The sequence below is a fragment of the Protopterus annectens genome, chromosome 3.part0 (assembly GCF_019279795.1).
Source record: "Protopterus annectens isolate FY-2018-M chromosome 3.part0, PAN1.0, whole genome shotgun sequence".
NCBI lineage: Eukaryota > Metazoa > Chordata > Ceratodontiformes > Protopteridae > Protopterus > Protopterus annectens.
The window spans coordinates 1148448408-1148470480 of NC_056731.1; the positions used below are offsets into that span (position 1 = coordinate 1148448408).

Genomic DNA, 22073 nt, shown 5'->3' on the forward strand with positions numbered 1-22073 from the left:
ATTAGCTTGGTTCAAGGATACCCTAGATACCACCTTTGGCATAAAAGTAGGATTAGTTCTTAGTGAAACTCTGTCCTGATGGAAAATAAGATATGGCTGCACCGCCATTAATGCTTGTAACTCAGATACCCTTCTTGCTGAAGTGATTGTCAGAAGGAATGCAGTTTTCCAAGACAAACTGTAGATCCGCCGATGCTGCTGATTCAAAATGAGGAAGTGTCAGTTTCTCCAGCACAAAGTTGAGATCCCAAGCAGGTAGAGGGGGTCTTCTTGGAGGTTTAATATTTTTGATTCCTCTCAGAAATTGTCTGAGGAGAGGGTGCGAGAAGATAGGTGGATCCTCATTATATTCTGCTGAAATTGCTGAAGCATGAATCTTAATGGAGGAATAAGACAGGCCATTGTGGAACAATTCTGCTAAGTATTCTAGGATATGTGTTATGTTTGCCACTGTGACATCTGAGCCCTGTGATGTGCTCCAAATGAGAAATCTCTTCCATTTAGCAGAGTATGTCCTCCTTGTGGAAGGCCTGCGAGCCTCCAAGATAATGTCCTTCACCCTCTGAGATAAAACAGTTTGATTGGGAATTAAGGAATTTTCCAGGCAGTTAGCTGCAATGTTTTCAAGTTGGGATGCATGGTCTTGAAATTGTTCTGTGTCAGAAGAAGAGGCCATAGTGGGAGAGGCCATGGTTTTGCCTGAGACATGCTTCTCAATAATGGGATACCAGTGTTGCCTTGGCCAGTCTGGAGCTATTAGTATCACTCTTGGCTGTTCCTCCCTGATCTTCAGTAGAACCTTGTACATCAATGGGAGAGGTGAGAAGGCATATACTTTTAGGGCTTTCCAGCTGAAAGAGAGAGAGTCCACCCTCCAGGCTTGTGGGTGGTATGTCCTTGAGCAGAATGTCTTCAGTTGATGGTTGAGTGGGGAGGCGAACAGATCTATCTCCGGCATTCCCCATGTCTTTGCTATGAGTTGGAAGATGTCTGGGTGCAGCATCCATTCATGTGCATCCATGGTAGTTCTGCTTAAGCTGTCCGCCAGTGTATTCTCTTTGCCTGGCACGAACTGGGACTGTAGTTGGATATTGAGATTCAGGCATAGTTCCCATAGATTCATAGCCATCCGGCACAGAGGGTAAGAGTGTGTGCCTCCTTGCTTGTTTATGTACCACATGACCGTGGTGTTGTCTGTCCTTATTAGCAGGTGGCCTTGATGGAGGAAGGGTTTGAAGGCCTCGATTGCATGCATCACTGCCAGCATTTCCTTTTGGTTTATGTGCATGCTTAGCTGTCCTTGAGGCCATAGGCCTTGGATACATTTGTCCTCCATGTGTGCTCCCCATCCTTGGTCTGAAGCGTCCGTGGTGATGGTCTGCCTTGTTTCCTTGTTTTTGGTTTGTTGAAAGGCAGCCCTCTGTTGAACTGGCAGGCCTGAGCCCACCACAGAAATTCGTTTTGAAGGCATGGAATGATTGGTATCAAGGTTTCTAAACTGTGACTGTGTTGAGACCATACACTCCTTAGGTACCATTGTAATTTCCTCATATGCAGCCTGGCATGCGGTATCAGAATTATGCAGGATGCCATGTAATCCTGCCTCTCTGGGCTCTGTCCGAGTCTGGAAAGGACCAATTCTTAGTAGGCCAGTTTCTGCTAAATCTCGGTGGTTGTACTTGCAGGAAATCTTTAACTGTTTGCACAGATTTTACCTTTTCTTCAACCTTTTTTAAGATCTCCTGAGCAGAGGAGCCAAATAAATTCTGTTTCTCCATTGGAGCATCCAGGAGTTTAGCTTTAACATGGTCTGGCAAAGATTGTTCCTTCAGCCAGGCATGCCTACGAATAACAGCCCCAGTCATAGCTGATCTAAATGAAGCCTCCAGTGCATCATAGCCACATTTTAAAAAATGATTACTAACCTGTTGTGAGTTGTGCACCAAATCCTGAAGGGATTTACGGTCTAGGGGTTCAGGAGAAGAAAGTTTCTTATTCAGTTCATCTAACAAATACTCCTGGTACTGTATCATATGAAATTGACAATTTCATGCCCTGACAGAAAGAGTTGCAGAAGTATATACCTTCTTTCCCCATCTCTCTAAAGCTCTAGACTGTCTTTCAGAGGGTAGAGGATTTTTGGCAGTGGCGGCCGCAACACCTTTAGGGCCCTGAGAAATAGTTTCTGGGTCTGCAGAATGGGCTTTATACAGATGGAAATGAGTATCCGGGACCCTATAGTATCTGTCAGGTTTGGCAGGGGCCGGAGGAAGAGTATCAGGGGCTGTACTGACATCACTGTACACATCAATTACATTAAGAACAGGAGGTATAGCTAAGGGCCTATGTTGAGGCAAATGCAGAAAGGTCCTTAATCTTTTTCTAGAATCAGAGAAATCCTGACCTTGCCATTGAAAATGCTCTCTCATGGAGTGTAGTGTCTCACCAAAGGAAAACTCTTCAGGAGGGGAGGCCGAAGGGATAGATTCCTCAGCATCTGAATCCTCATAAGGCGAGTAAGCCTCCTCCTGGTGGTCTGACAACTCAGACCCATCAGTGGAATCATCTGAAGAGTGTGGATCAGAGGGGTCAGTCCTGGGCCTTTTGTCCTGAGGAGGGTGAGAGGCCCTGTCTGGGTGAGGTTGTGAACCCCTAAGTAAGGAAATAAGGTCCTCTGCAAGGCTGAGGATCTGTGAACTAGAGGAAGGCCTCTGGGAGGTAGATTTGGTAGGCAAAGCTTTAGATAGTTTGGCAGCTTTTGCCCTAGAAAAGGCCTTAATGGACATGGAAGCAGGGGGCCTAGCTGCCCCACGTGCAGGAGTAGAAATGTCTAAAGGTATGGTGTCAGACATTTCCTGAACACTGGTTTCGGTAGGAAGTTCGATAGCAGACTCAGCCGGGGCCTCCCGGGCCTCGGTGGTCGGATGTATCAGTTCGGAAGAAGGAATCTTTGAGGACTCTGTTTCGGCCGAAACAGAGACACTCGCGGTAGGCCTAGCCGTGGTTTCAGCTGAAACCGCGGGCCGCGAGTGTCGGTCCTTTTCCTTCCGTTTTTTCACCATATGCGAAGTCGGAGTCTCCGACGGCATTTTATAAGCAAAAGAGGCTCCAAAGAATTCCTCTGCAAACTCCGACCAATGACTAAGAGTTCGTCGGTTGAAGGAAGCACAGGCTAAACAGGCCGATACGTCGTGGTCTGGCGTCGGCTGATGCTTTTATACCCCAGACGCTCTGACGTCGGGGAAAGTGCGACATCAGCCGAGGCCAGACCCAGACTTTGGAATCCGGCCGACCGAAGGGCTGCCTGAGGCAGGACAACCCATATGTTATGACTGCAGATGCATCCTTGAAGGACATCAGTGGTGCTGTCCATCTATACCATTAGTCATCCTGGAAGAATGTGGTCCTTGAAGGCTGTCAGAGCATTCTGTACAGCTAGCATTTCTTTTTGATTGAAATGCAGGTGCATTTGACTTGGGTTCCATTTGCCCTGAATGCACTTCCCTGCCAGGTGAGCCCCCCATGCACAGTCCTGATGCATCTGTTGTTAGGGTGTGGGTGGCAGGGGGTGGTGTGAAAGTTAGTCCCTTGTTTTGGTGGCAGGCCTCTGCCCACCAAAGGAACTCTAGGCATAGGCAAGGTATGACAGGAATCATTGTTTCTAGGTCTTGAGAATGTTGACACCATAGGCTTTTTAGATACCACTGTAGTTTCCTCATATGCAATTTTGCGTATGGAATAAGAAGAATGCAGGAGGCCATGAACCCCAAGGCTTGCAGTATTTGTCTTGCAGATAGCAGGGTTTTTGTGGCCACTTGTTTGAAGTAGGTTGTCAAATGAATTTGCTTTTCTGGCGTGTGGAAAGCCATCTGGGAAGTTTGTATTCAAGCTTGCTCCCAGGAATATAATTTGTTGACAGGGTACCAGGTGTGATTTCTTTTCGTTTATGGAGTACCCCAGACAAGTTAGAACCCTTTTTATAAAGGACAGATGATTCAAAAGTATGTCCTGGCTTTCTGCTGGAATTAGAGAATCGTCCAGGTATGGGTATATTTGAATATTTCTTTGCCTGCAAAATGCAATGACTGGAGCTAGGCACTTTGTGAATACCCTGGGCGCAGTAGAGAAGCCAAAGGGCAGTGCAAAGAACTGAAAGTGCGTGTAGCCTGCTTTGAAGCATAGGTACCTTCTGCAAGATTCCCTGATTGGGATGTGCAGGTATGCTTCTTTTAAATCTAGTCTTGCCAACAAGGCATCTTTGCATAGCATAGGAAGTAATTGGTGAAGAGTCAGCATCTTGACGTTTTGAATCTCCAAAAAGGTGTTTACAGTAGACAGATCCAGGATAGGACACCATGATTTGTCTGTTCTGGGTACAAGGAAAAGTCTTGAGTAGAAACCTTGTCCCATTTCCTCTTCTGGTAGCAGCTGAAGAGCCTCCATGCTTGAGAGAAAATATACTTGTTTTTGGGCCTCTGCTCACTGATTTGGGGGTAGGTCCGGCCACGCACTCAGTGTTGGCAACGTGTGGAAGTGAAATGTATCCCTGGGACACTATATTTAAAACTCATTTGTCCTGGGTAATGAGTTCCCAATTCTTTGCATGAAGAGCAATCTTTCCCCCCAAAAGGGCATTCAGTTGATAAGTGCTTGGAAATTTTAAAAGGAAGTCATTGAGACAGTTTACCTTAGGTGGGAGTCTTATTTCCAGACTTGGAAGTGGAGGCCCCCCCCCCACTGCTTAGTTCTGTGAGTCCCCTGGGACTGAAACCTGGGGTTTTTGCTGTGTCTGGGTTTGGCTTGAGAAGACCTGGAAGAGGCTGGAAAGGACCAATTCTTAGAGGGTCAGTGCCTACTAAATCTAGGAGGCTGAACTTATAAAAAATCTTTAACAGTTTGCATAGATTTAGCTTTATCTTCCATCTTTTTAAGAACTTCCTCAGCTTTGTTGCCAAACAGACTGTCCTGATTTAAAAGAGCATCCAACAATTTAGCTTTAACATGATCAGGCAGATTTGCTCCTTAAGCCAAGCATGGCTTCTGAGCACAGACCCAGAAACAGCAGCCCTGCAAGAGGCCTCTAATGAATCAAAACTACATTGCAAAGCATGTTTTCCAACCTGTTCAGCAGAATGCATTAAATCCTGTAATTCTTTATTTTCCACATAGTCAGGAATCAACATCATTTTCTGTTTAAGCAGTCCAAGGTTGCAGAAGTGTAAAGCTTCTTACCCAATCTATCCAGCGCCTAGAGTCTCTATCAGAAGGGGTGGGATTTTTAGCAGTAGAAGCCTTAATGACCTTGGGCCCTTGTGAAATAGTCTTTGGATCTGCAATAGGATTTTTGAAAAGGAACTTGTGGGATTCGGGGACCCAGAAGTATATATCAGGTTTTCTGGGAGCAGGAGGCAGGGAATCAGGGGCCAAACTGGATTCCTAAAAAGCATCATCAGCAATGTCTAGTGCAGGAGGAATAGCTAAAGGCCTATGCTGAGGTAGGAGAAGGAAATTCCCAAGCCTCTTTTTTGAATCAGAAAAATCCTGGCTTTCCCAGTAGAAATGCTCCCTTAGAGTATGTAAGATTTCCCCAAAAGAAAAATCCTCAGGAGGGGAAGCAGAGGGAATAGAGACTTCTGCATCAGAATCTTCATAAGTGGGTAAGGGTAAATAGTACAGTTGTGTACACTTAGCATAAATGTAGATGTTAAGAGTGTATTCACTGTTGCAGTCATTACATTTGGGTAATCCTGCTGGCAGGTTGCCCTCAGTCAGCCTGAATTCCAAAGTCCTGGGTCCTGCGTCGGTTGCTGTCACCTCCTCACTGACGTCAGGTCGTCAGGGGTATAAAAGATGAAGCCGTTGCCATTTTCTTCAGTTTTTCTTGCCCCAGATGTCAGGTGCCCTCTAAAGGGTAGCCAAAATTTATATATATATATATATATATATATATATATATATATATATATATATATATAAAAACATACATGCACCAATATAAACTTTACCTTCATCTACAAGCAAATACACCACATAGGTTGTATAGATCAGAGAAGGGAAAAAAAATTAAGTTCCAGCAGAAATAAGGGGAATGGTGGGTAAAGTACAGTTTTGTACCTACCATAAATGTAGATGCTCGAGTGTCTTCACTGCTGCAGTCATTACACTTGGGTTATCCTGCCGTCAGGCGGGCCCGCAGTCGGCCTGAGTTCCAAAATCTTGGTCCGATGTCAGTTGATGTCGCCTCTTCCCTGATGTCAGTGCGTCAGGGTATATAAGAAACAACAGACGCCATTTTCTTCAGTTTTTCTTGCCCCAGATGTCAGGTGCCCCCCAAAACGGTAGGCAATACATATTGCTAATAAAACATACAAAAAAGGTAAAAGTAAAACCTTCAGCAGCCAGCAAATACACCACATAGTTGGTGTAGGTTAGTCCCAGATAAGAAAGAGGGGCTGGCGGGTGGGTAACCTGGACTGCAGCAGTGTAGACACTCGAACATCTACATTTATGGTAGGTACAAAACTGTACTATGTTCATCATGTTTCACTGCTGCAGTCATTACACTTGGGTAGAATCCCAAAGCTGAGTTTGGGTGGCTGGCTCTATAGAGGATTTGGTGTGGCTATGAGGCCCTGCAGCACTGCAGTGGCAAAGCCAGCTCTGGATCTAGAATAAAGAGGCAAATGGTAATGCTTGGTAAAGGTGTGCACTGAAGTCCAAGTTGCAGCTTCCAAGATGTCTTTGGTAGGTACTCCTCTAAGGTAGGCAGTAGAAGTGGCAGTTGCCCTGGTGGAATATGGTCTAATATTACTAGGTGCAGGTTTCCCATGTTGTGTGTAGTAGAACCGGATAGTGTCCTATCCACTTTTAAATGGTCTGTTTTGAAATAGCCTTTCCCTGTGATCTTGCAGCATATGATACAAACAATTGTTCAGATTTTCTGAAAGCTTTTGTTTTGTCCAAGTAGAAGTGCAATTGCCTGTGTATGTCCAAGGAATGTAGAAGTCTCTCCCCTTTATTCTGGGGATTTGGATGAAATGTTGGCAAATGAACAGTTTGGTTAAGAGCCACACTGGATACCACCTTAGGCATAAAGGTAGGGTTTGTTCTTAAAGAAACCCTGTCTTGGTGGAAAACGATGAAAGGCTCCACTGCCATTAGTGCCTGCAGTTCTGAGACTCTTCATGCTGAGGTTATTGCCAGAAGTAGAGCAGTTTTCCACAATATATATTTTAACTCTGCTGAATTGGCTGGTTCAAAAAGAGGCAAAGTGAGCTTTTCCAAAACGAAATTGAGGTCCCAAGTTGGTGTTGGTGGTCTCCGGGGCGGTCTTATGTTTTTAGCCCCTCTGAGGTACTGTTTTAGCAATGGGTGAGAGAAAATAGGAGGATCTGTGTTGTAATGAGCCGAGATGGCAGAAGCATGAATCTTAATGGATGAGAAGGATAGTTCTTTGTCCAGCATCTCAGTCAAGTATTGTAGTATCTGAGGAATGTTAGGGACCAGAGGATCAAGGTTTTGAGTCTGGTTCCAGGCACAGAATCTCTTCCACTTGTCTGAATAAGATTTCCTGGTGCTAGGCCTCCTGGCCTCCGAAACGACATCAATAACAGCTTTAGAGAGAGCAGCAGTCCGTTTGGCTAATGAATCTCCCATGCAGCCAGGTTTAAGGTTTTGAGCTGACTGCAGAATCTGATTGTTTTGCCGAGTCAGAAGGTGTGGAATTTGAGGCAAAATCCAAGGTGGACCTTGAGCTAAGTTCTTTAAGATTGGGTACCAATGCTGGTGTGGCCAGTCTGGAGCAATCAGAATCATCTGTGGTTTTTCTTGTCTGGCTTTTAGGAGTACAATTGTAAGGAGAGGCAGAGGTGGGAAGGCATAAAGATGTAGGCTTTTCCAGCTGAACGAAAGAGCATCCACTTTCCATGCTTGTGTGTGATAAGTCCTTGTGCAGAATTTTTGTAGTTGGTAATTCAGTGGTGATGCAAAAAGATCTATTTCTGGGCACCCCCATTTTTGCATTATCATGCTGAAGATTTGTGGATTTAATTTCCACTCGTGAGGATCCATGATGTTTCTGCTTAAGTCATCTGCCAGAGTGTTTTTCTTTCCTGGCAGGAATTGTGCTTGCAGATGGACTTGATAGGTTAGAGCTGTGTTCCACAAGGTCATGCCTTGTCTGCATAGGGGGTAAGAATGAGTGCCCTCTTGTTTGTTTATGTACCACATTACAGTGGTGTTGTCTGTCTAACAGTAATTGTCCTGGATGCAGAAGGTCCTTCAAGCTGTAAGGGCATTTTGTACAGCCAACATCTCTTTTTGATTGATGTGAAGATGCATTTGGTCTGTGGTCCATTTGTCCTGAATACATTTTCCTGCCATTTGTGCTCCCAGGCGTAATCCGAGCAGTCTGTTGTTAAAGTCTGCCTGGCTGTGGGAAGAGTGAAAGGCTGACCCTTGTTGAGGTGACATGCCTGTGCCCACCATCGAAACTCCTGTTGTAGGCAGGGAATTATTGGTATTACTGTCTCCAAGCTGTGAGAATGTTGAGACCAAACACTTTTTAGGTACCATTGTAATTTCCTCATATGCAGTCCTGCATATGGAATTAGTAGTATGCAGGATGCCATGAATCCCAAGGCCTGCAGAATTTTTCTTGCAGGGATTTGGGACTTTGTTGCTATCAATTGAAAATACTGAGTCAGTTGTCCTTGTTTGTCTGGCGTGAGATAAGCCATCTGGGCCATTGTATTTAAGCTGGCACCCAGGAATATTATCTCTTGTGAGGGCACTAGTTTTGATTTATTTTCGTTTACTGTGTACCCTATGCAACTTGATCTTTTTACGAACGCCAGATGCTGTAGAAGAATGTCCTTACTCTCTGCTTGTATCAGGCAGTCGTCCAGATATGGATATATTTGAATTCCTTTTTGTCTGCAAAATGCAATTACTGGTGCCAGGCACTTGGTAAAGACCCTGGGCGCAGTAGATAACCCAAAGGGCAGTGCAGAGAATTGGTAGTGCATTGAACCAACTATGAATCTGAGGTATCTTCTGCAATTTTGTCTGTTTGGGACGTGCAGGTATGCCTCTTTGAGGTCCAAAGTAACAAACCAAGCTTTTTTGCCCAACATAGGAAGGAGCTGTTGTAGTGTCAGCATTTTGAATTTCTGAACATCCAGGTAAGTATTTAGAATGGAAAGGTCCAGAATGGGTCTCCAGGCTTTGTCCTTTCTGGGTACCAAGAAGAGTCTTGAGTAAAATCCTTGTCCTTTTTCCTGCTGTGGTACTTTCTAAATAGCTCATGTCCATGAGAGCTGTCATTTGTTTTTGTGCCTCTGCCCATTGATTTTGTGGCAGGTCTGGCATTCCTTTTAGCCTTGTAAAAGTGTGAAAGTAGAACCTGTAACCTTGAGACACAATATTCAGCACCCATTTGTCTTGGGTGATTGCTTGCTAGTTTTGAGAAAATAGTGCTAGTTTCCCCCCTAAGGGAGCTGCCAAAAGGGAACAGTTTGGCATTGGAAGGGGGAAGTCTTTGGGACTACTTCCTGTAAGGTTGTGACTTGTCCTCACCTCCTTTTGGGTTTGAAGCACCCCACTGTCATGGTCTGCAAGATCCTTGTGGCTAAGATCTGCCTCTTGGGCGTCTGTATCTGCCTCTTTGTGGCCTGTCTGACACTGGAAAGGACCAATTCTTTGTAGGCCAATTTCTGCTAAATCGTGGTGGCTGTACCTGTAAGAAATCCTTCACTGTTTGCATAGATTTTTCCTTATCCTCCATTTTCTTTAATACCTCTTCTGCCTTAATACCAAATAAATTATCTTGCTACAAAGGAGCATCCAATAGTTTTGCCTTAACATGATCTGGAAAACTTTGTTCTTTTAACCAAGCATGCCTTTGAATCACAGATCCTGTAACTGCTGCTCTACAAGAAGCTTCTAATGAATCAAAACCAACATTGCAAAGTATGCTTTCCCACTTGTTCAGCTGCATGCAATAAATCCTGCATTTCCTTATAGTCAGGTTGTTCTGCATTTTAACTCATTTTCTGTTTTAATTGAGACAGTAAGTATTGTTGATATTTAAGCATGTGAAACTGGCAATTTAGAGCCCTCACTGCTACAGTTGCAGAGGTGTAAACTTTCTTTCCCCATCTGTCTAATGCTCTAATCCCTATCCGAGGGAACTGGATTCTTAGCCGTGGAAGCCTTAATCCCTTTGGGACCCTGGGAAATAGTTTCTGGGTCAGCAACAGGGTTTTTATAAAGAAATTTGTGAGAGTCAGGGACTCTGTAAGTACCTGTCTGGCTTGACTGGAGCTGGGGGGTAAAGAATCAGGATTTAAACCAGATTCAGAGAACACATCATCCACAATGTCCAACACTGCCGGAATAGCAAGGGGCCTGTGCTGAGGCAGTAAAAGAAAGTCTCCAAGCCTTTTCTTGGATTCTGAGTAATCCTGGCCCTCCCAATGGAAATGCTCCCTCATGGTATGTAAAGTTTCCCCAAAAGAATAATCCTCAGGAGGAGAAGCTGAAGGAATTGATTCTTCAGCATCAGAATCCTCATAGGGGGGTAAAGAATATCCCTGGTCTGAAAAGGAATCGGAATAAATTGAAACCTGGTCAGAGGAATCAATCTGTATCCTGCCTAGGCCTTTTATCAGGAGGGGGATGGGAACTCCTGATCAGAGTTATCAAGCTTCGGCCATCTTCAGCATCTGTTTTTTAGGCATGGAGGCCTGTCCAGGTGAATGCTATACTTGCTTTTTTGTCTTTAATGTAGGTTTAGTCTTGGCTGTAGTTGCAATGGTAAGTTGAGTAGGCCTGAAAACACCCTCAGAAGCCGATGCCTGCTCAGCGGCTCCGGACCCTTATGAAGGGTTAATCTCCGTTGGTCCAACACCTTGAGTATCTAGAGGCCTTGGCACCTCCACATGGGAGTTGGTGGCGGCTTGTGGTTCTGAGGTAGCGGGTGTCAGGGGCTGCGAAAGCGCCTCAATGAAAACCGGAGAACTGGCGACTGGCCTAGAAGAGGCTTTGTCGTCCGTTTTGGGCCTCGGATGCCTTTCCTTATCTTTATCTTTGTGTTTGTTGTGCATTCCGGTCGTCAGATGTTCCAATGGCATTGTATAATTAAACCTTCGCCCAAAGTAATGGTGAGCAAAATCAAACAGACGTTTAATAGTGCGTTTATTAAATCTAACACAAAACTGACAACTAGTGACGTTGTGATCTGGGCCTAGGCATGGAATACAGTAGAATGAAAATCCTTATGAGGTATTTGCTTCCCACAAGAAATACAATTATAAACTTTTACTGACATCGGTCTGAGGCAAGAAAAAGTTTCCCCAACGAGGTACTTAGCTTTATTGAAGACTTCGGTTCTGAAATCGAATTTGAAATCTCAGGAGTCGGCCGACCGACACTTGTGAACTGCTTTTGCTTCGGGCATCGCGTGGCAAGAAAGACTGGAGAAAATGGCATCAGTTGCTTCTTATATACCCCTGACGCACTGAAGTCAGGGAAGAGGTGACAGCAACCGTCGGACCAAGACTTTTGAACTCAGGCCGACTGCGGGCCCGCCTGATGGCAGGATAACCCAAGTGTAATGACTAACAGTGAAACACGATGAACATCCTGGACTGCAACAGTGAATACACTCGAACATCTACATTTATGGTAAGTGTACACAACTGTACTATGTTCTTCGTGTTTCACTGTTGCAGTCATTACATTTGGGTAGAGTCCCAAAGCTATGGTTGGGAGGCTGGAACTAAACAGCATTAGGAGCGGCTATGAGGCCCTGCAGAACTGCAGTGGCAAAGCCTGCCCTGGATTTAGAGTAAAGTGGCAGATGATAATGCTTTGTAAAGGTGTGCACTGAACTCCAAGTAGCAGCCTCTAAAATGTCTTTATTTGGAACTCCACTGAGAAAGGCTGCTGAAGTGGCTGCAGCTCTGGTTGAATGTGGCCTAATGCCCTTAGGCAATGACTTGCCATGTTGTGAATAGCAGAAATGAATGCAGTGGCCTATCCACTTTGAAATAGTCTGCTTGGAGATAGCCTTTCCTTGTGATCCTGCAGCATATGCCACTCGTAATTGCTCTGTCTTCCTGAAAGCTTTAGTTTGGTCCAAGTAGAATCTAAGCTGTCTGTGTACGTCCAAAGAATGCAGAATTCTCTCCCCCTTGTTCTGTGGATTTGGATACAAAGTTGGCAAATGAATAGTTTGGTTAAGAGCCACTCTGGACACCACCTTGGGCATAAATGTTGGGTTTGTCCTTAGAAAGACCCTATCTGGATAAAAAATGATAAATGGTTCCACAGCCATGAGTGCCTGTAGCTCTGACACTCATCTTGCCAAAGTTATTGCTAAGAGCAGAGCTGTTTTCCAGGATAAAAACTTGATATCAGCAGTAGCAGCTGGCTCAATTGGAGGTAAGGTGAGTTTTTCCAAGACATAATTGAGGTCCCATGCAGGTAATGGCGATCTCCTTGGAGGCCTTACATTTTTGGCTCCTCTTAGGTACTGCCTTAATAAAGGATGAGCCGAAATGGCAGAAGCATGAATTTTAATTGATGAAAAAGCTAGGCCTTTGTCCAGCATCTCAGTTAAGTACTGCAAAATCTGAGGAATATTTGGTACAGCTGTATCAGTTCCTTGTGTCTGTTTCCAAGCACAAAAATCTCTTCCATTTTCCAGCATAAGATTTCCTAGTACTAGGCCTTCTGGCTTCCAGAATGACATCCATCACAGCTTTACTGAGAGGTGTGCTTTGTATGGCTACATAATCTGCCATGCTTCCAGGTTTAGAGTCCTGAGTTGGCTGCGCAGGATCTGATTGTTTTGTTGGGACAGTAGATGAGGTATTTGAGGTAAGGTCCAGGATGGGCATTGAGACAAGTTCCTTAAGATCGGATACCAGTACTGGCGGGGCCAGTCTGGGACAATCAGTATCATTTTTGGTTTCTCCTGTCTGACCTTTAGGAGTACCTTGGGGAGGAGAGGCAGTGGAGGAAAGGCATATACTGATAGGTTTTTCCAGTTGAAAAATAAGGCGTCCACTTTCCATGCTCGTCTGTGATGAGTCCTTGTGCAAAATCTTTTTAGTTGGTAGTTGTGAGGGGAAGAAAATAGATCTATGTCCGGGGATCCCCATTTCCTTGTTACCATGCTGAAGACTTGTGGATCCAGCTGCCACTCGTGGGGATCCATGAGGTTTCTGCTTAGTTTGTCTGCCAGAGTATTTTCCTTTCCTGGCAGGAATTGTGCCTGCAGGTGAACTTGGTAAGTCAATGCTGTGTCCCACAAAGCCATGGCTAGTCTGCAAAGGGGGTAAGAATGTGTGCCCCCCTGCTTGTTTATATACCACATGACCATGGTGTTGTCTGTCTTTATCAGTAGTTGTCCCGTTGAAGGCTGTCAGGGCATTTTAAACAGCTAGCATCTCTTTTTGATTGCTATGTAGATGTATTTGGTTTGTGGACCAGGTGCCCTGAATGCATCTTCCTGCCATGTGGGCCCCCCAGGCATAATCTGATGCATCCGTTGTTAGGTTCTGCCTGGCTGGGGGTAAAGTGAATGGCTGTCCCTTGTTTTGGTGACAAGCCTTCGCCCACCATCAAAACTCCTGTTGCAGGCAGGGAATGAGAGTAATCATTGTTTACAGGCTGTGGCAATGTTGTGTCCAGACACTTTTTAAGTACCATTGAATTTTCCTCATATGCAGTCTTGCATATGGAATTAGTAGGATGCAGGATGCCATGAAGCCCAAAGCCTGCAGAATTTTTCTTGCAGATAACTGGGCCTTTGTTGCCAATGTTTTGAAGTAGGTAGTCAGTTGCCTTTGTTTGTCTGGCGTGAGATAAGCCATCTGGGCAGTTGTATTTAAGCTTGTACCCAGGAATATTATCTCTTGAGAGGGTACTAGTTTTGATTTATTTTCATTGACTGTGTACCCTAGGCATGTTAAAAGTCTTTTCACAAATGCCAGATGCTGTAGTAGAATGTTCTTGTTCTCTGCTTGAAGTTGGCAGTTGTCCAAGTAAGGATATATTTGTATTCCTCTTTGTCTGCAGAAAGCAATTACTGGTGCCAGGCACTTTGTAAAGACCCTGGGCGCAGTAGATAAGCCAAAGGGCAGTGCACAGAATTGGTAAGGCATTGAGCCAGTCTTGAATCTGAGGTATCTTCTGCATGACTGCCTGGTTGGGACATGCAGGTATGCTTCTTTTAGGTCTAACATCACGAGCCAAGCCTATTTGCCCAGCATGGGCAGGAGCTGCTGCAGAGTTATCATTTTGAAACTGACAGTTTAAGGCCTTTATATCCAGGAATGTGTTTAAAATAGGTCCAGTATTGGTCTCCACGCTTTGTCCTTTCTGGGTACCAAGAACAGTCTTGAGTAAAATCCTTGTCCCTGCTCTTGCTGTGGTACTTGTTGAATAGCCCCCATGTCCATGAGGGATGAGACTTGTTTTTTGTGCCTCTGCCCATTGATGTTTTGGCAGATCTGGCCAACCATTTGCCTTTGGCAGGATATGGAAGTGAAACTTGTAACCTTGTGACACTAAGTTTAGAACTCACTTGTCCTGGGTTATAATGTGCCAATTTTGAGAAAAAAGTGCTATTTTTCCCCCTAAGGGTGCTGCCTGGAGTTAAGTGCTCGGTGCAGGCAGGGGGAAGTCATTGGGACTGTTTCCTGTATGGCTGTGATTTGTCTTCTCCACTTTTGGAGGTAGAAGCACCCCATTGCTTTGACCTTTATGAACCTTGCGCCTGGGATCTGCCTCTAGGGCATCTGGATCTGCCTCTTTGAGGTCCGTCTGTCACTGGAAAGAACCAATTCTTTGTAGGCCAGTGTCTACTAAACCTAGGTGGCTGTACTTGTGTCCTCCATTTTCTTTAACACCTCTTCTGCCTTAACACCAAACAAAAGTACTGTGCTGTAAAGGTGCATCTAATAATTTAACTTTGACATGATCAGGCAGACTTTGTTCCTTTAACCAAGCAGGTCTCCTAATTACAGAACCCGTAACTGCGGCCCTGCAGGAGGCCTCCAGAGAATCAAAACCTCATTGCAAATTATGCTTTCCAACTTGTTCAGCTGCATGCAATAAATTTTGCATTTCCTTGTTTTCTGCACATTCAGAGTTTAACACGTTCTGTTTAAGCAATGTCATGACATGTTGCGGATATTTGAGCATATGAAACTGACAGTTTAAGGCCTTTATAGCCAAGGTAGAAGATGTGTAAACCTTTTTTCCCCATCTATCCAGTGCCCTAGAATCTCTGTCAGAGGGGGTAGGGTTTTTTGCAGTGGAAGCCTTAACCCCTTTGGGACCCTGTGAAATAGTCTCTGGGTCTGCAGTAGGGTTTTTGAAAAGGAATTTATGAGAGTCAGGAACCCTGTAATATCTGTCAGGCTTAACAGGAGCTGGAGGTAAGGAGTCAGGGGTCAGACTGGACTCTGAAAACACATCATCTACAATGTCTAACACAGGTGGAATGGCAAGGTGCCTGTGTTGAGGTAGTAAAAGGAAGTCCCTGAGCCTCTTTTTAGATTCTGAAAAATCTTGGCTCTCCCAGTGGAAATGCTCCCTCATGGTATGCAAGGTTTCCCCAAAAGAATAGCCCTCAGGAGGAGAAGCTGAAGGAATAGATTCTTCAGCATCAGAATCCTAATAGGGGGAAGTGAATATTCCTGATCAGAAGAGGAATCAGAAGAAATGGAAACCTGATCTGAAGATTCATAGTCTGTCTCTTGCCTAGGCCTCTTATCAGGAGGGGGACGGGAACCCCTGATCAAGGTAATCAAATCTTCGGCCATTTTGAGCATCTGTTGTTTTGGACATGGAGGCCTGTCCATGTGGCTCTTGAGCTTGTTTCTTTGTCTTTGAAGGTGCTTTACTCTTTGCCTTTGAAGTCGGTTTAATGTATAGATGTTTAAGTCTGAATACACCCTCAGAAGCCGGTGCCTGCTCAGCGGCTCCAGACCCATCTGAGGGAATAGTGTCCGAGGCTCCAATACTTTGAGATTCCAGCGGCATAGCAGACTCCACGTGGGAGTTGGTAGCGGCCTGCGACTCTAAAGTAGCGGGTGTCAGGGACTGCAAAAGTGCCTCACGGAGAACCGGCGACTGGTTTAGGAGAAGCTTCGTCGTCAGTTTTGGGCCTCAGTTGTCTATCCTTTTCTTTTTCTTTGTGTTTTTTGTGAACTCCGGTAGTCGGATGGCTATCCAACGACATTTTATAATTAAATCTGCGCCTAAAACAGTTTAAGGCAAAATCGTACTGATGCTTAATAGTGTGTTGGTTAAATCTAGCACAAAACCGACAACTTGAAACGTCGTGGTCAGGGCCTAGGCAAGGAATACAGTAAGAATTAAAGTCCTTATGAGGTATTTGCTTTCCACAAGAAATGCAATTAACTTTTTCTGACATCGGACTGGAGCAAGAAAAAAGTTTCCCCAACGGGATACTTAGCTTTAATGAAGTCTTCGGATCTGAAACTCAAACACGAAAATCTCAGGAGTCGGCCGACTGGCACTTGCGAACTGCTTCTGCTTCGGGCACCGCGCGTCAAGGAAGACTGAAGAAAATGGCGTCGGCTGCATCTTTTATACCCCTGACGACCTGACGTCAGTGAGGAGGCGACAGCAACCGACGCAGGACCCAGGACTTTGGAATTCAGGCTGACTGAGGGCAACCTGCCAGCAGGATTACCCAAATGTAATGACTGCAACAGTGAAACACTCGAACATCCAGATCATCACAAGAATCAGAAAAAAACAGAATCCTGATCAGAAGATTCATAATCAACTTCAGTCCTAGGCCTCTTAGAAGGGGGGGGGGTGGCTACCCCTGATTAGAGTTATTAGATCTTCAGCCATTCTTATCATTTGTTTTTTAGGCATAGAGGCCTGAACATGTGGCCTGGACGTCGTTTTTTTCGACATGGATTGAGATTTAGGCCTAAGTAAAATATGCAAGTCTGTAGGCCTGAATACACCCTCAGAAGCTGGTGCCTGCACTGCGGCTCCGGACCTATCCAAGGTAAAGACATCCGCAGGTTCCATAGCTGAAGCATCTCGCGGCATACTGGACATGGAATGGCTCTCAATAGAGGCCTGCAAATCAGAAGTAGTGGGTATCAGGGGCTGCGAAAGTGCCTCACTGAGTACCAGTGAACTGGCGACTGGCTTAGGAGAAGCGTCGTCTGCAGTTTTGGACCTCGGTGGCCTGTCTCTGTCTTTATCTTTGTGTTTTTTCAGAATCCTGGTAGTCGGATGGCTAACCGATGACATTTCTGAATAATTAAACTGAGAACTGAAATATTTAGAGGCGAAAATATACAGACGACGGATAGTGCACTGATTAAATAAAGCACAAAACCGACAGCAAGGTACGTCATGGTCAGGGCCTAGTCAAGGAATACAGTACGAATGAAAATCTTTATGAGGTATTTGCTTTCCACAAGTAATGCAATTATTACCTTTTACTGACATAAGCAAGAAAAAGTTTCCCCAAAGGGGTACTTAGGTTTAGTTGAAGACTTTGGTTCTGAAACTCGAAAACGAAAATTTCAGGAGTCGGCCAACCGGCACTTGCGAACTGCTTCTGCTTCGGGCACTGCACGGCAAGAAAGACTGATGTAATGGCATCCGCTGCATGTTTTATACCCCTGACGTCATGGAAGAAGGGGCAGCAACCAACGCAGGACCCAAGACTTTGTTAATCAGGCCAACTGAGGGCTACCTGCAAGCAGATAACCCAAATGTAATGACTGCAACAGTGAAACACGAAGAACATCAGGTCTACTGACGGTATACCCCCATAATCTGGTAAGATCCAGAAAGACATCCATGTTTGACATCCATTTGTGAGAGTCTATTTGGGATCTGCTCAGCCTGCCTGCTAACACATTTTGCTGACAGGGGATATAGACTGCAATCAAAGCCATCTTTGAGGCTATGTCCCAGACTAGCAGGACAAGGCTATAGGAGGAGGTATGAATCTGTTCCTTGTTTGATTATATAGAACATAAAAGTTTTACTCTCTGTCTTAAACTGAAAAAACTTGTTTAGGATATGGGTGAAGACTTTCATGGCAAATATACTGTCACTTCTGTCATTTAACACAAGCCCTCCCAAGTACCCTGTATTTAAAGGGATCTGACATGAGCTTTTCCCCAGCCAAACTTGATAGGACTCCGTGGTCAAAACTGAGACTAAAGGTGACCTCAAGGTCACCTCCTGACTCTGAGCACATTGCAGAATCCAACATGAAATCTTCCCTCTGATGCAAGGAAGAAAAAAAGTGTTTGGTCTGTATCTGACATGTAAACAGACATCAACCGTTTCTCAGGAACCATTGGAGCTCCCTCATATGCAAGCAACTTAGGGACACTAATATAATACAGGATGCCATGAAGCCTAGCAACATGTGGAACTCTCTAGCAGTGTGTTCTGTCTTTTGCAGTAAGGTTTTGAAATTAAATGGGCCACCTTGTTTTGTGGAAGGAAGGCGTTTGCTCAGGGTGGAGCCCATACTAGTTTATTTAAATGGTTCAAGCAAGACTCTTCCTTATTGACTGTGGAGCTCACATTCCTGAAACAAATCAGGGTGAAGTCCAAAGCCTGAGGATGCCTTGTTAGGATTTTGTAAGGATCAGAAAGTCATCTAAGTAGGGGTAAACTTGGACACCTTTTGTCTTCCAATAAGCAATCACTGGAACCAGACATTTGGTAAATATGCAGGACATAGCAGACAAGCCAAAGGGTGAGCATGTGAACTGGAAATGCTCTCTTCTCTTGTAAATCTGAGGAATTCTCTGTGCTTACTGGAAATAAGGATATGAAGCTGGACATCCTTGAAATCTAGCTTGACCATCCGTTCAATGAAAGGAAGCAGATGTAAAAGGCTTTGGAGTGTAAGTAGCTTGAATTTTGCAGCCTTGAGGATTTTTTTTTTTTAGATGGGAAAGGTCCAGAATTGTGCTATACTTGCCCTCTTTCCTTGGGCCTTGGAACAGTCTTGAATAGAGCCCCTTGCCCTTCCTCCCTTAGAAGAACTCCTTATATGGCCCAGAAATGGACAATTTCTTGAATTACTGCAGTTATGAGAGACGGGTGGTCCTTGGGGTCTGAATGAAATCCTCTGAATTTTGAAATAGTTTGAAAATGCAACTTTTAACTTCTCTGAAGAATATTTAACACTCACTGGTCCTGGGAAATTTCTTCTCAGTTTCTTATAAAGGACAAGTGCCCTCCAACTTTTGCTAAGGGAGGGATGGGTTGTGGTGGACCTGGGGGTTGGCAGCCTGAGTGAGTCACAGCTGATCTCTAAGGTGTCCTGGCTCTGTGCCCCCCCGGTTTACCTCTAGGTCTAGCTTGACATATTTTGCAAAGCTTTCCGTTCTTATCATTGCCTGTCTAGCACAGTCCTGCTTATGGTGAGAGGGTCAAGTATTTCCTAGGAAATTCCCGATGAATCTATGAACTTAGAGCTGAAACAGTTGTCTTAGTGTCTTTTCTTTTTCCTTTTGTGTTTTTTGTAAATTTTCTGAGCAGAGATGTCCAAAGAGGAGTTACTTACTCAGTGGGGCATTTAGGATCTCAATCTTTACAGTCTCTGACAGGAACACAGACAGTAAAACAAACCCTGAAGCTGGTGCCATGCATGAATGCATGACTCAGACACAGCAACATAAAGAATAGTTGTGTAAAATCTTAGCCTAATGATAGATGTTCTCTTTTCTGCTGCAGTATTCTTAACAAGAAGGAGAGTACAAAACCTCATGAGGAAAGGACTGAGGAAGAAGCAGTTAAGCTCTCCAGAAAGCCGTGGAGTATGGCTCTGGCAAAACCAGCCCTAGACTTAGAAATGCCATCTAACTTGTTATGTTTAGTGAAGGTATGCACAGAAGTTCATGTAGCCACTTCAAGAAAAGAAATGGTGTCTAATCCCTTGAATAAAGCACCTGATTAAGCTATAGCCCTAGTGAAATGGGCCTTTACTGAAGAAGCAAGGCTCTTACTATGCTTCACATAGCAGAACAAAACAGCCTTAGAAATCCAAGTAGAAATAGTCTACTTGGAAACATGCAATCCCAGAGTCCTGGGATGATCGGAAACAAAAAAGCTGGTCTGATATCCTAATAGATTTTACTTAGAAAAGACCAAATTTAAGTTGCATATGTATATTTAGGGTGTGCAACACCTTCTTACTAGAATTTTGTGGAGAAGGAAAGAAGGTAAGTAAATGAATGGATTGGTTGAGTGATAATTCGCAGATTACTTTGGGCATAAAGGGTTGGTATGCAAGGAGACACTGTCTTTATGGAAAGCCAAAAAGGGGGGGCAGTCCATTAGGGCCTGGAGCTCAGACATGTCTGACTGAAGTTATAGCTAGGAGAAGTACAGTTTTCCAGGAACAATATTGCAGGGATGCTGATGGCTCAAAAGGGGGGACAGTCAGCTTTAGAGTACAAAATTAAGTTCTCAGGGAGGAGGGATAGGTTTCCTTGGAAGCATAATGTGAAGGACACCTTTAAAAAATTGTTTAGCCTCAAATCTGCTAACTAAAGGGTTGACTTGAGGCAGGCAGGCAGAAACATCTGACATATGGGCCTTCACTGAAGAGCAGGCGAAGCCAGCACTGAGCAATTCATACAAATAAGACAGAACCAAGGGGGACTTCCACTGATAGTGGATCCTGGTTTTGTGACAAACGCCAAAGTGAAAATCTTTACTACTTGAATAGGTAAGATTTTCTGGAATTGGGTTTTCTGGCCACCTGCAGGACCCTTAGCACATCCTCAGAGAAAGAACAGTTATTTGCACTTACCATAAATGTAGATGTTAGAGTGTATTCACTGTTGCAGTCATCACATTTGGTTTATCTGCTTGCAGTAGCCCTCAGTCGGTCTGATTAACAAAGTCTTGAGTCCTGCGTCGGTTGCTGTCTCTTCTTCCGTGACGTCAGTTTAAAGCCCTAATGGCCAAGGTTGGAGAAGTGTAAACCTTCTTACCCCAACTACCCAGCGCCATGGAGTCTCTATCAGAAGGGGTAGGATTTTTAGCAGTAGAAGCCTTAATGCCCTTGGGTCCCTGTGAAATGGTCTCTGGATCCGCAATAAGATTTTTAAAAAGGAACTTGTGGAACTCAGGGACCCTGTAGTATCTGTCAGGTTTTCTGGGAGCAGGAGACAAGGAATCAGGGGCCAAACTAGATTCCAAAAAAACATCATCAACAATGTCTACTACAGGAGGAATAGCTAAAGGCCTATGCTGAGGTAGAAGGAAATCCCTAAGCCTCTTTTTTGAATCAGAAAAATGAAAAATCCAGGCTTTCCCAGTGGAAATGCTCCCTTAGAGTATGTAAGGTTTCCCCAAAAGAAAAATCCTCAGGAGGGGAAGCAGAGGGAATGGAGTCCTCTGCATCAGAATCGTCATAAGTAGATAAGGGCAAATCCAGATCATCAGAAGAATCAGAAAAAACAGAAACCTGGTCAGAAGATTCACAATCAACTTCAGTCCTAGGCCACTTAGAAGGGGGGGGGGGGCGGGTGGTTGGCTACCCCTGATTAGAGTTATTAGATCTTCAGCCATTCTTATCATTTGTTTTTTAGGCACAGAGGCCTGAGCATGTGGCCCGGGCATCGTTTTTTTAGGCATGGTTTAAGATTTAGGCCTGAGTAAAGAAGAAGGCGTTGGTTTAATATACAAGTCCGTAGGCTTGAATACACCCTCAGAAGCCAGTGCCTGCACACCGGCTCCAGACCCATCCAAGGTACAGACATTCACGGGTTCCATAGTTGAAGCATCTCGCGGCATACCAGACTCCGAATGGGTCTCAGTAGAGGCCTGAGAATCAGAAGTAGCGGGTATCAGGGCTGCGAATGGGCCTCATTGAGTACCGGCGAACTGGCGACTGGCTTAGAAGAGTTGTTGGCAGTTTTGGACCTTGGCGGCCTGTCTCTGTCTTTATCTTTGCATTTTTTTTGGAATCCCGGTAGTCGGATGGCTAACCGACGACATTTCTGGATAATTAAACCAAGAACCGA

At 44.7% G+C, this 22073-nt stretch overlaps 1 protein-coding gene across 1 annotated transcript in view; it reads right to left on the bottom strand.

Moving 5' to 3' along the window:
- Nucleotides 1-22073, bottom strand: part of GREB1L (GREB1 like retinoic acid receptor coactivator) — a 3215862-nt gene that overhangs the window by 2152615 nt on the left and 1041174 nt on the right. The window lies entirely within an intron of this gene.